Raw genomic sequence first — 14,505 nt, forward strand, 5'->3', positions numbered from 1 at the left:
GACTCTTTAATTGGGCAAACAAGAGCTGCACTTCTGACATGTTCCTAAATGATGCTGGTGTTGCTGGTCTGGACACGACTCTGTAAGAAACCATGCCTATAAAGAAAGAGCACTTCCTTCAGAATATTCACAGGGAAAAGTAAAAATAAGAGTTCCTTGGAGACAGTGTGGGTAGCGGGGAAAAAAGGGGATCCCAAGTGATCACAGTAAAGAATTACCAGCTTGTCACACACACAGATCGATCGTCTAGTTTTAACCTCATTTAGGGGAGAGTTAACTGAGACTCTAAGTCATTATGTCATTTGCCCAGTGTCACGGGGCCCGTCCATCAGCGACAGAACCAGAACTGAAATTCAGTTCTCTCTATTCTAATTCTATGCTTTCCACGGCAAAACACTACCACGAGTTAGGGTTGTCCCTCCTTGTGACAGGGAAAGGAATTTCACCCTTGATGTCTTTAAGGGAAAACTCAGATAACTCACTCTAGTCACTTGAATTGAAATGGAGGACAGAAGAGGAAGCTTCCTGAGCTAACATGCAATCCAGCAAAGCACACGTGTGTTTTAAGGAACGGCAAATTCTCTAACCAGGTTTGGAGACTTTGAAGTTGCCCGAGCATTTTGAAAGTCTCGATGCAGTGTCTAGACGTCAGGACCCAGAAGGTTCTGGGGTAGCCCGATTCCCCGCTTGCTGTCTGACAGCATCACGCATTCCAGTTTTACTCGGGCCTGGGGGAGTCGAAGCCTGCACTTGCCCTGGAAGGATGGCCCAGCTCCCAGGACAGAATGGAAAATCTCCGCTCTCTTTTTAGGAACATCTCCACATTAGCACTGTCTGGTAAACTGACCAGCTGCCCACCCCTGCTGTTTAATCCTCTCTATTCTGGCCTGAGAGCATAGATTCTCATAGATTCTTTCCTCTCTAGTTTGTTGTGAAGATTCTGAAGAGTAGGGAGGAGAGAACATCATTACAACCGAGAGCCTGTGAGCAGAGAGCCAGCGGGCTCAGCCCTTATGGTGAAGGAAAGAAATGCACACAGATTTGTTTTGAATTTGAAAAAAATTAAGACACTATTCCTGATATTATTCATTTAGTTGGGCTCGAAGAGTTCAGTGTCTTAGACATAATAGGCCCTTGATAAGTGCATGTTGAATCGGTTGGATTTGAATGGCATATTCAGTTTTGGTATCTTGGAAGAGCTAACAACCCAGGGCCTTTATCTTCTCAGCTGATAGAAGAAGAGAGCAAGAACCCACAGACATTGTGTGGAGATGTGGTGAATTTAGTCAGCAGTCTGAGTGAACTTCCTTCAGGTAGCACACAGAGAAAAATGTCAGATATCATCAAATGTTGCTTGAATAGTCTGGCACCTTAGTGATAAGAAAGAAACTCAGCTTCTCCATGGTCTGCACCAGACGGTTCCAGAAAGATCTAGAAATAAGCATTTCTATGCATCTCCAATTTAATCACCACTAGTAGGATCAGTAATGATGACAATAATGTTGTCAGACAATTGTTTCGTTAGCATAGATTTGCCATCGACTTGTCTGTCTTTGTCTCCCTGGGCATTCGCCCGCCAGAGAAGTACTGAATTCTAATCTTTCTTTTCATTCACCTGTTAGTCTTAGGAAAGACAGGAAGACAAGGATAGGAACAGCGATGTGTGCTGGTAGATGAACAACCAGCTCTCTGCGGAGGCTGTGCCCTGGTTTGTAATGCTTGCCAATTTCTGTGGTGTAAATACTTCACTGTAGTCGATTTTAAAGCTGCCAGGAATTTAAAAATGGACTTGAAAAATTCCTGACAAAAAAATTGGTTCTCATTAACTGCTATAGGCTGGGACCATCACAAAACCAGCGAGAGAAGAAATCACCTGTGACACTATTATCCCATACTAACTGACAGGTGAATAGATCAGTAACATGCAGAACAGACTAAATGACACAAGCTCAGAGTAAATGGAGACACAGTAAGGCTTTGACAAGTAGTGCACGAAGACTAAAGGGAAGGCCCAGTTGTCTGCCTTAATACTGTAATATTGGCATGTATCGGTCTAAAGGTGAGGGTTTCAAACTTCCAATCCCATGATTCCACAATTTCTGCTAGCACACTATTTTAAATCACTGCCAAGACCTAAAGGGACAGTGTGATGTGACAAAAAGCACTGACCTAGAATGGGAAAACCCCAGATATCATCCTTGCTCCTCTGCTGAATGACTTCAGGAAAATCATGTGACTTTCCTAAATTTCAGCTTGCCTCATCGATGAAGAATCTCCTCAAGTCTGATATGGCTCTAAAAGGCTGGGCTTCTAAGTGGAATTTTTTTTTTTAATCACTTCAGTTGTTTTGAGTTTAAAGCTGTGTTCACTGCAAAGTACTGGTGGAAACAGGAAACCTGCTGGAACACCACAAGAGAATCATTAGGCTTTTTTTTTAGCACTGGAGCTGAGCACGCCACTTGGGCAGAACTGTCGGTGGGAACCAAAGCGGGTGGGTAGTGCAGAAAGCGCACCCCGTATCAGCACCCTGCTCTTAATAATTTCAGCAGTGAGGACTGAAATTTGCCCCTGCGCCTCTCCACTCCCACCCGCTGCAGCTCCTGATAACGGCCTAAACCGAGGGCTGCCCCCATGCCACCCCTCCCCAGGACGCATGTGACATAGCCAGGACGGCCTTGCTGTTTACGGTCCACATGACCCTTACCGGTGCAAACAAGTGTCCTCAGCATGAAGCGCTCGTTTTGTAAGATGAGCTGGAATAACCCTTTTGTATCTCCAAAGAGAAATTAAAAGTATTAAGTCAGTCCTGTGCCTATTGCAAATAACACTGTTCTATTCATTATATGATCCATTCCTGAACCTGCTGTGAAGTCTTCCAGAGACTTCTGGCAAATGAATTCTGGGTGTGTGTGGGGCGGGGGTTTTGGGGATAAGGGATCAGAGAGGACAGAGGGTAGAAAGGATATGGAGAGCTGGGTATAGGATCCTGTGAGCCTGTGTAAATAGACCTCGTTCACAGAGAAGTGACCCACAAACGACTTTAAAAGACGGTTTGATTTGTCAGAAGCCTCAATTGCTCCGAACAGTCAAAACAACAACTTGAATCTAGAGTTCCTCAGGTATTTCTAATTTGTGCATGACAGCTCTGATTATTGAAGATGGATATAATATCTTAGCCCCCTTGATTCAACATCAAAGAATCAACTCTCACATTTATACCTCCAACCCTAGGCAAATAAATACTACACGGAGCATAATTCTCTGGATTCTGCTCTAGTAGGCTCTGTGACCCCCACAAGATGAGACGGGGTGCAAGAACGCAGGAGTGAGGGGCGTTCTGGAGGATGAAGACGTGGCCTCCGAATAAAAGTAAACGTTACAAATGGACAAGTCAGCTTTCAGAACTCTGCAGTGTTTGATTTTCCTGGAACAAAAAACAAACAAACCTAGCTTTTGAGTCTTTGTAATTATTAATTTTTTTTTTTTTTGAGAAAAAAGAACTTGATTTAAATCAGGCCCTTAGGTTGGCCGAGCGCGGAGGCCTTGCTCAGCCTGCAGATGTCTGTCCAAGCTGCCACATGGCAAGCACTGGTCCTAGGGGGCACAGGAGCCCAGCACAGGACCCAAAACTTCTGACAGCGGTGCTGGTTCCAAAACGCCCCATCCCTTTCCAGTTCATTACAAACGCCTATTGTTTGCCATATTTATCTGCCATCATGGCTGTTTGTTAGCAAATGCAAAGAGAAGTGCCAGGACTCAGTTTCAGCCTGCCCTCAGAATAGCGCAAGGGCGCTACAGGAATTGCACGACAGATGGTCTCTGAATGATATACAGAACCTCTGCCCTTGGGCCCGTTTTGGACGAGCTGTTTTGGCTTGTTGCTCATAAGAGTGGGAGGTTGTTGTGTGATATGTGATTATTCCATAATAATTTTAATTATTTTGCCTGTTTTCAAACAATAGTCTCAGCCTTTTTTAATTTTTACACTCACTGAGTTGTGACACGAGCATTCTTTTCTCTGTGTTAGCAGGGATTAAAATCAAGCCCTGTATCCCTTCCCATTTTTTTCAAATAATCCATGTTTAAATAAATTACCTCGGTCTGGAAAACCAAGTTCCGTGGCAGCCTCCTGGCACGCATAGAAGCAAGGAAAAATATCCCTTATTGTGGCGCGAGATTGTCGCGCTAACAAGTTTCAAGAGGAGCCTGCTCTTTGCCTCTTTGGAGCAACGCTCAGGCGAAGGGAGCTTCATTTACATGCATGTGGGGATCCCATCGGATCTGCTCAGAGGTACAGTCCGAGGCCGTCAGACGGCATCCATTGTGCATGTAAATGAGGCTCCCTGAGCACAGAGTGTAGGCTTCTGGAGATGCGGAAAATATGCCATCTCTGTCTCATCCAAATCCAATAGAAACTTCCCAATGTTTTTCTAAAGCAGCAGGAGCCAACGAGAAGCAGATGCTAAACTTTCAAGGCGTCTGACTACATTTCTCTTTACCAGATAGATTTGTTGGCTGAGCGCTGGCAGACAACCCCTCTGGGGTTAGAACCCAGACTTTTGGTTTCTCGGCCCAATGGGGCAGCAGGTACCAGCCTACATGTGCCAGTGGCTCTGGCAGCAGCCTCTAGCTTTCACCTACAGGACACCACCGCTCTGGTAAATGCCAGCCCTGCCAGGGACTGTATGAAAGGTAAAATCCACAGCGAGTCTAAACATGGGAGAATCTGGAAGCAAGTTAAAATTGATAAAATGGCCTTTTTACCAAACATAAGAAAGTGCGGCTTTACTTGGCGATTGTCGCTTATGAAATTCTTCCCTGCCTTGAATTCTGCGTCCCCAGCTAGGCTGTGGTTCCAGTCCCATCGCGAGGGCCAAATCAAGCTCTGGATGACTCCCAAGCTTGAATCGTCTGGCACCTTAGTGATAAGAAAGGAACTCCGCTTCCCTTGGTCTCCAGCTAAGGGGTATAGTTACCTCAAAACCAGGAATCTCCGGTGAGTGGGGTTACTAAAAAAGGAAAAACAGAACTCTGACCCTGCTAACTTGATAGAGAAATCCCCCACGGGGTCTTAAGTGCTTCCCAACCACTGGGGTTTTAATCCAATAACAGCAGTCCTCTAACAGAGACAAACCCAACTCACACGGCAGTTAATACCCAAATGAAATTCAGATAACTCCCACTGTGTTGACAAAAAGGATCGGGGAAACGTCCTCTGCTCCTTCCCAAAAAACACAAGCCTTTGGAGAGATGCCACCGGGCTGGTCTCCTGGACGGCAGCCGCACCGCATCCTCCCCGGCAAGGCTGGTGTGCGGCAGGTTCTGGTTATCAGAGCACAGAGTCTCAAGAACACAACTAAATGAATGTTTGGCATCTCAAGGAGCCACAACTACTGGTCTTTCGCAGCATGAAGGGTCATCTAAGGAGGCCTTGATTGGCTGTGCTGTCGCTTCTGTAAAAACGTTGTGGCTGAAAGTTTTCACTGAGCTGTGTGATTGAAGCCAGCGGCTCTGAGGGCATCAGCTCTCAGAAACTGTGTCAATCCGTGTTCTCAGCCGATTTGAAACGGTGCAGCCCCACTGGAAACATAGTCGTGTATCGTGATCAGTCATTGTGCCCATAAAGATCGGGCCCTATACAAGGTACTTTAGCACGTTATCTCGAATCCTTACAACAACCAGGTTAGGTATGTACTGGCCTCATATTTCAATTCAATTCAAATAAGGAAAACAATAGTCTCAGGAGTCTCGTGTTGATTAAATGACTTAACAAAGGTAATTCATAATCAATAGCCAAGTCAGAACTGGAGTCCCTACTTCTGTAATTCCAAGGGCCATCCATGCTCTTTTCATTGATGTACGTATGGATGGGGAGGTGGTTACATTCACATATGGCATTTAGCCTTGTGAAAATGCAAATTTCAGCATATTTTGGATTCTTGAAAGAGGGGAATATATATATATATATATATCTCCTCAGTGCCTGACATGAATTCTCAACAAATTCTTAACTGGAGTATTTCTTTGTAGTACATAATTAGCAAGTAAGTGTTACTCTTGATCATGCAGGCTTTACCTCCTACTTCCTCTTGGTTATTTCAGATGATATTTACCCTGGCTAGACTTCCATTCTGAAAAGCTTCCTGGTTTAACCAACACCTATTTCTGGAATGAACCGAACAAGTACCTAACAAACACCTGCAACCAATTCAATTGTTCTGACAAAGAAATATGGTAAAAAATAAAATTAAAATAACCTCTCTTAAGCATGGTTAGTTCCGATAACTTCTGACCAAAATAAAAAACCATTACTTATTGACTATACAGTAGGAAAAGGGGCAAATAATTCTACATCCAAATACCCAACGGCATCTTTTGCTTTATAAGTGAAGTTTCCCATGCCTTTGTATCTAATTCATCTGATTTAGAAAATAATGCTGTTTTTGCACAAACTCACATGAGAAATATGATTTGCTTCCAGAAAGTTACCAGAAGTTTCCATTCAAGATTAAAAAATAAATAGCCTATGTCAATAGCAAGATGACTATCACTGAAATACATATTTTTTTAAAGAGCAGCTACATTCAACTGTTAGCCATTTGCCACATTTCCTAAAAACTCCTTTTTTAACATTAACAGTCAAAAAAGTGGCATTCTGTTGGGACTGCAAGACCTCAATGGATGACAAACTTAACAGTTAAAAAACTGCACCAAGTGCTTTTACTCTGATCCACATGTGAATTACGCTCAAGCATCAAGGAAAAATAAGTGGGAATTTGAGGGCAACTCACAGAGGCACTCCAGTTGGGGAGAAAACATCACCATTAAGTCCCAAATGCAATTTACGAATATAGCATTTGAATTTTCTAATTGTTCCTACAAAAAAATGAGGCTAATGGAATTTCACTGGAAGCAGCCATTTAATCATATACAATTTTGCTGACCAATGTCTCTGCACATCCAGTCCTGAGCTCCTGCTTACATCTGTAACCCTGCCAAACTTTGAGTCCAAGAAGAGAAATCTTTTCCCTTTGGTTTGTTTTTCCCCCCCTTGAGTAGGAATGGAGGAAGCCGGTGATTCCATGCGCTCCGTGTCTGATGGTCAGATAGGATCAGTTTGAAACAGCTGCCAGGGGCGCATGAAGCAGAAAGGCGGTCCTGGAGATTATCTGTGCCAGTCGTTTAGAACCGCTTTGAAACTATTCGCCACATTGTCCACTCTTCTCATCTCCTGTGGGCCAGGAAGAGAAGAAGAGAAAGGCCCCACTGGATAAGGGACTTTACTATCTAGACAAATAGAGTTTAATATCTCTGAAACAGATACAAATTATCATTTTCTCAGGAACCCATCAATACACACTTTTGTAGGACAACTTTTAAATTTTGCAATAGACAACGTAAGAGAGCTCTCAAAGGCTTCCACCTAAGGCTCAGTACAATGCCCCATCTGTCTTCAAAGTCCTGCATGTACTCTGCCCCTAACAGTAAAAAGAGCTCATCTCATACGGCAAAAAGACGTTCGGCCATTCCTCCCAGTGTTCGCCAGATCTCAGGTATGCCAAGCAGAGGGCACTCAGCGTCTACCTCCAGAAACATCCCATCTAGTGAAGAGACAACCAGCATTTGAATTTTCTAACAGTTACAGTTACGATGAGAATTGATCTGTAACAGAATTCCTCCTGTTTTGACCGTCTGCCTGTTTCAGCATGAAAGAGGCTCCCCCAGCTATTCCACGGAGCCGCGTGCAGTTCGCACACCCCTAGCCCCTACCAGGCACAGCTGCGGCCACCGCTCCACCTCTGGGAACCTTCTCCCCCGGGTGCAGCAGAGCTGCGCGGTGGCATGGCATGGCACGCCGCGTCTCTGATTCCCTCACCCTGTTTCCTTCACCCAGAATCCTCTTGGTACCAAAGCCAGTCTACAGCCTGGGCCAGGGAAGGGCACAACCCTCTCCTGTTCATGTTTTACCGTGTTGCATGCCTTAAAGACATTCTGCAGAATTTAGTGAAGTAGCATTTGCAATTTCCTTCCACACCCATCAGATTCAGACCCATCAAAATGAGGCCAGCGTGAGTATGCCCAGGAGACAAATAGAAGTCTCCCAAGAAGCTCCTTGACTTCTTGGAAAAGTCTCAAGCCAAGGCAGCCCTCTGGCTTTGCAGACATCCCCAGACCTGCCTGAAACTGGAGAGAAGACAGAGCTCAGCTTCTTTTCCCAGGCTTCTTAGTCTCAATGCCAACACAGTCCTGCAAGTTCTTTCCACCAGATCACAGCGACCCCTTGTTTAGCTCCAGCGAGGGCAGCAGCAATGGAGATGTGTGGGAAGCTGGAGCCCAGAAAAGGCTGCAGAATCTGCAAACCATCCCCGAGGAGGTCAGAGGAAGAAGAGGAGTTGCACTTTATTATTTATTAGACCATCTTGTGCCTGCTGGAGGAGGGAGGGGCACAAAAGGAGAGGAGCGGCCACTCCAAAGGCTTAGGGGAATGGAAAAGTACCGTGTCTTCAGGGAAATGCCGGTTTGCTTGCTGAAGCGTTGGGAGGTAAGAAGCACGAGGTAAGACTGGGCAGTAGTAAGGGTTTGCTCCTAAGGAGTCTTATTGCCCCATACAAGAATTTATCTTGGTTTTGTGTCTTTTGGTTTTGTGGGATTTTTTTGGCAAATCCATGAGGAATTGGGTTGGATAATTATTTGATCATATTTATTCATTTGAAAGATCACTGTACTAATCACTTAGAGAATGGATTTGAGGCTAGACAGACTAGAACGGGAAAGGCAGGAAGATCTACATGGAAGGGACTCTACTGCTCAGGCAGGCGGTATGAGATAGCGTGGCGCCGAGTACCGAGACGTCCCCGTGATTCCTGCTCCCTGGAGGGCATGCCCTGTGTAACTCCCTCCCCTTGAATGTGTGGGGGCCTGTAAACAAAATGGGTTTCGCTCTTGTAATATGGCAAAGGTGGAAGAATTTTGTGGATGTGAATGAAGTCCCTAATCAGTTCACTGTGAGTTAATCAAGAGATTATCCTAGATGGACCCAAGCTAAGCAGGCGAACCCTTAAAAGAGTCATAAAAGTCAGAGACTGGAACCAGCAGGGAGGTGCTCCTCCTGGCCTTGAAGAAACAAGCCACTCTGTTGGGAAAGGGCTTATGAGAAGGTCACAGGGCAAGGCCCTGTGGGCACCTCGATGCGCTAGGAGCCATCAAGCTGTGCCCAGTATGTTGACCCATGTAAACAGGGAGATAATAAATGTGTGTTGTCTTAAGCTTCTAAATTTGGGGTAATATGTATGCAGCAATATTTTTTAAAATATGGATATAGTAGCAGGAGACCAAAAGTAGTATATTCAGGAGAGAAGACTGCCAGGAAGGAGTTTGAATTGATGGGGGTATAAGGATGACTTTGAAGTTACTGGCTTGGGATGATAGATCAACAGATTTATTCTGGGCACACTGAGCTTGCTATGTCTGTAGGGCATTCAGGTGGCCACGTCTACGATGCACTAGGTTATAAGGGTGAGAGGCCGAAGTTAAGCCAAGGTTCAGTTCTGGGTAAACAAGCAAAACTCTAGTGTCCCAATCTAAAGAGCCAGATGAAAATGGGAGCTCAAGGCTGGAGCCCAAAGTGGGCAGGGCAACCACAGCAGCCATGGTCCAGCAAGCACACAGGATGGAAGTGGGCAGAGGGGAAAGGGGCCTCAGGAAGCTGCCGGCAGGTCTCACAGGGATCTGGTGAGCTTGTGTAATGGCTAAAGGGTTTTGTTTTGAATTGTCATCATCCTTTTTAAGAAGCAAATCAAATCGGGGAAGTCCATGGTGAAGAGGTGACCCCCAGGAAAATATAAAGAGAAAAGAAAGATCAATGTGGGTAAAATTGTAATATTTCCAGAATATCTTGCCTGGCTTTAGCGCATCTGCATATCAGAAGGCATTCCTCAGGGGTGAAGAGTTGTAGACCATCTCCATATCAGTTGGGTAATTAATTACCTGGGCAACCGAAGGCTTATTAGAACCTGAGAGGTTAGGGGGAGGTCTTGCTTGCTTCTGCCCAAGCAGGAAAAGAGACGGCCCCAGACTGCAGTTTGTAAGCAATTAACAGGTTTTAAACTTTATTTCTCCCTTTGACTGATTTCAGTTTTAGATGTATTTTGCCCCAGGATTTCCTTTCCCCAGAGTTACAATCAACGATGAAGCTCAAGGGTGCATCCATGTTCAGATTGCAGAAGAGAGGTGGAGTTTGCCTTGGACTAGACAGGAGAAGGCTGAGGGGCTGGAGAACAAAGCAGGTTTTTCCTGTAAGTCCCAGGAGAGGGGAAGTCCTAGCGTACATGATGCTCACTGGTCTTGAAGGCCAACCCTAGAGAAGAGAGCTAAGAGTGCCCGCAAGGCAAGGCAACTGTAAGATGGGTGGAAGTTAATGTTGGCAGAAGTTTGACATGGGGCCCCAGCGGCCCTGGCACGCTGTTTCATACAGGCTTGAATACAGAGATACTAGCCCTTTTCACATTCTTGGGCCTATAAGACTAGATCTCAACCTCGGTTAGCACCCCAAAGTTGCCCTGAACTGCTTTGCGGGGTTCCCCATGACCTCAGGCTAATTCCTTTCTCAAAGGGGAAGCCTGGAGACAACAAGGCTTGCTGACCATCTCTAGTTGCCAAGAGGCGTAAGGAAGTAGAATGAGAAGGAGGGAATCTCGCTTCCCTGTCAAGACGCACTGTCACTTTGCTTACTTGGTTTGCTTTGACACCGCCGAGAAGCAGGAAACAGAAGGGACCTGCGAGCAGTCAACATCTATGCCACAGAGGCCACCCTCATTGACTCACTTTACCAGAAAGAATTTCGTGGGGTCCTGACTTGGGGCCTCGTCTTCCTCTTCAGGAATGCTAACCACCTTGGTGATGCGGTTGCCAAATAAACAGCCCAGTAAGAGCAGTGATTTAAAAGAAGAGAACTAGGCGAGGTCCATCAATAACAGCAATGCATGACAGCTGATGGCTTAACAGCAAGGATGGAAACGGGAAAAGTAACCATAGACAGCAAACAAAAAAGCAAAAATCGCAGCAGTTTAGGATCATTTAGCGCAGAATAAAAGCATTCTACATATGACAGTGGACCCCTGAGGACACTAGAGCTCAGCATGATAGTCTAAACCAGTTTAAAAGTTAAATTACATTTGGTATAGTCTAAAAAGGCAGAGACATTCACAGTATGCAATAACAGTAAGAGGAGACTTATGGCTTGTTCCATTTATTTTTTAAAAAGCATTTCTTGAGGAGCAGCTAGGTGCCAGGCAGCGTGCCAGGCACAAAGACATAAAGGAGCCAGAAATGGTGACAGTCTTGGATAACCCTCAGCTGTCTGGGAAATTCAGCTACTCAGAGAGATTTGTTCCCTTGAAGGTGTCCTTTGGAGAGCCCTTTGAGAAAACTTTTTTTTAAATATCAAGGTTATTGGAAAACCTAAACAATTCACACTTCTCTCATGGGCAAAATCAGGTCTATTTTATCTAGAGTGGATCGACTACTTCTGTTGAAATACAACAAGAAGAAAATTTAAATATGATTCTCTCTGAATAACGGCTAGCTAACCTTCGGTTGAATATTGAAAAATACCTTCAGAGGCTGTGATGATTTTTAACAATAGCCAGATGAGGGCATTTTTGTGTATTTAGAGTATATCATAATTGTTTCAGAGTACATCATATTTGTTTGAAGTCATTCATGGAAGTCCCAAAACCGCTGAAGTTAAAACCAAGAGGTCACTTAGACCCATCCAGGGGGAAAACCTGGTTCTTTCTGATCAGTAACTCATACCATTTTTTGGACCACACAAAATAAATTCTAAACTGGTGTTTCCAAACTGCAGGTAGACCCGGTGTATCAGAATCCCAGCTTTCTGAGGCACACCACAGATCCGCTGGGGTAGACTCTCTGGGATTGTATCCATATTGTTAAAAACGTCTCCAGGTGAGCAGACATATCAGAACCACTTAGAGCTCTGAAAGTCTGTTGTTTTCAATGTATCTTATGCCAGATGAGTAAAAGCTAATTTCCCCATAAATACTCAAGTCCAAATTCAGTGAAAATAAAACCCCAGATTTTCCATATTGAAATTTAATCTATAACTAAAGAGGAAAAACATTAACAAGAAAAATTAAAGTCATGGTATTTTTGCATGACTTTAAGGGTTACAGTTTAGAAAAGTGAGGAGACAAGCTAAACAAATATTTCAAATACGATTATATTTTGGCCATGCCATCTTTATGTCATCATGCATGAACCCTGAAGATATTAATCATGAAGTCCCAGGGAACCTGAAACTTTTGTTGTAAAAACTGAATATCAAATAAAGCTTGTCAGTCCTTAGAAATAACGCCAAGTCTCTTCTCGTCATTTTTCTCTCATGTGCTGTTTAAGTTCTCTGTTTTTACAAACCGAGGTATAACGTGAGGATGGAAGAAGAAAGATATAGAAGCCAGAAACAGTCTCGTTATATAGGGTTTAGGGCCCCTGCGGAATGTGATGGGTTAGGGAGAGTGGCATTATATGTAATTAAGATACATAGGGTTCATTTCAGCCCTCAAGGGACAGATGCAAAATACATGGTTATTAATAACAACGGTTAAACAAGGTAATGCAATGTATTGGATCCCACAGTTGTTTTTCTACTCCAAGTGACTGTTTCACAGAAAATTCAAAGCACAAGTTAAATGAAGGGAAGGTCATTTGACTTAGGACCTAATGTTAAGTCCCAGGCTGGAAGGTTACATGACACCACACATGTGGTCTGCTTCTCAAGAAGATACGTCTCTCCTGCTCACCTTTCTCATCAGAAACCTACACACATAAGAAGCTGTGGAGGCTGGGAGTACATACTGGTTTCTCGCAGCCAGAGAATCTCATCTGTCCTTTCCTTGCTCTGTGTAAACTCCGTATAAGATCCCTGGGCATATGGCGTAAGGAACAAACTGGCGAACCAGCGTGTACCGTCTATACTCAGAGCCCTGTGTTAGGAGCTGTGGGAGATGGTTATTTTAACACTACGTGAGCAAGGCTTCTGTCCTCAAGGAAATTAAAAAATAGCTGGGGAAAAAAAATCCACAAACATCAATTAGGGAATTACATGCCATAATTCATGATTAAGTAATAAATTAATACCAGGGCTGTGGAGAAAGAAAATTAAAATGAGAATAATTGGGAAGGACTTGGTGGAATTCCTGCTCTTGGGCTTTGAAGGGCGCATCCAGAACAGTCTGGAGGGGGGAACCGGTCCTGGAGCGTGGGACCTCCTGTGTGTGAGAGGACCCTGATGGCTGTCTTCTCCTGTTTGCCAAAGACCTTCTTTGCCCGTGGCCGTGACTTAGAAATGCATCGGAGATGAGGTTAATGATTCAACTAGGCATTCGGGTTCTCTAGACAATCTATACTTCTTCCTACATTTCAGAAAGCAGCAAATTTGGAATAGTAAACAGGAGTAAAGAGCAGGGGAGGCTTCTCCAGTTAGACAGTCTGGTAACAGAGAGGAGTAACTGCTGATGGTGATGGATAAAGCAGAACAACAAAGAATCGGCAAGCAGGGCCCACCCGATGCTGGGAAAAATACAGCCATACCCTTACCACCCACCCACCCCAACAGCCCCAGAATGCATCCTCACTCCCAGGAGTGTCCTTTCTCTACTTCAGTCACTTAAAACAAAAGGAAGCAAGGGAGGGAAAGGAGGGAAGGAGGGAGGGAGATTAAGAGGGGGGAAAAAACCAGAATAAAGATCATTGCTCATTATTCGTTTACCCAAGAATGTTTTATTGAGTACCTACAACTGCTTTAGATGCTAGAGACACAGCTGTGAACAAACGAAACGAAGTTCCTACAATTCTGAAGCTTCTGTGCCCATGGGAAAAAACATTCTCCATTCCACAATTTTTAAAAAGAATGAGGTGAACAAAGCTTTGGCTATACTTGAGCTCCAAAGCCCCGTGGGTGAAAGTCAACCTAGATTTTTTTTTTTTAATCTACCCCATGGGAAATTGCCCTCTTTGACACTGCATCCAGATGGGGACCTTTCCTGCCGGTCACCTCCCAGGAGCTCCCCTCCCTTCATCCTGTCAGCAGTGCGAGTCTCTTCTTCGTGGAAGGAGATGCCTTCCCCGCCCATCTCCACCTCTCTTACCTCGCCTAGAGGGTCTCTGGTCCTCCATTCCTCCACTTTGGTTTCCCCAAACTCCAGAAGGTCACACGCCTCTGTAACTGTTCAGCCTGAAAGGAAGTTACATGGTTCCTTCGTCCAGAGCAACAGTCGGCCGAGCTGCAAGCTCAGCCCCCTGTTGGCCTCTGAGGGCAGCCCCTGCCCTGGGCAGGAGCCCCCAAGCCACTGCTGACTCACAGCCTGGGCCCCTCAGGGGCTAAAACCCGTGTTCTGGTTTCCTGAGAGCTTGATCTTTTCCAAGAAAAACCTAAAACCCATCCCTTTTGTTTAATAATTTATTCTAGTTTTGCTCTGAGACCAC

Source organism: Manis pentadactyla, chromosome 12, assembly GCF_030020395.1.
Source record: "Manis pentadactyla isolate mManPen7 chromosome 12, mManPen7.hap1, whole genome shotgun sequence".
NCBI lineage: Eukaryota > Metazoa > Chordata > Mammalia > Pholidota > Manidae > Manis > Manis pentadactyla.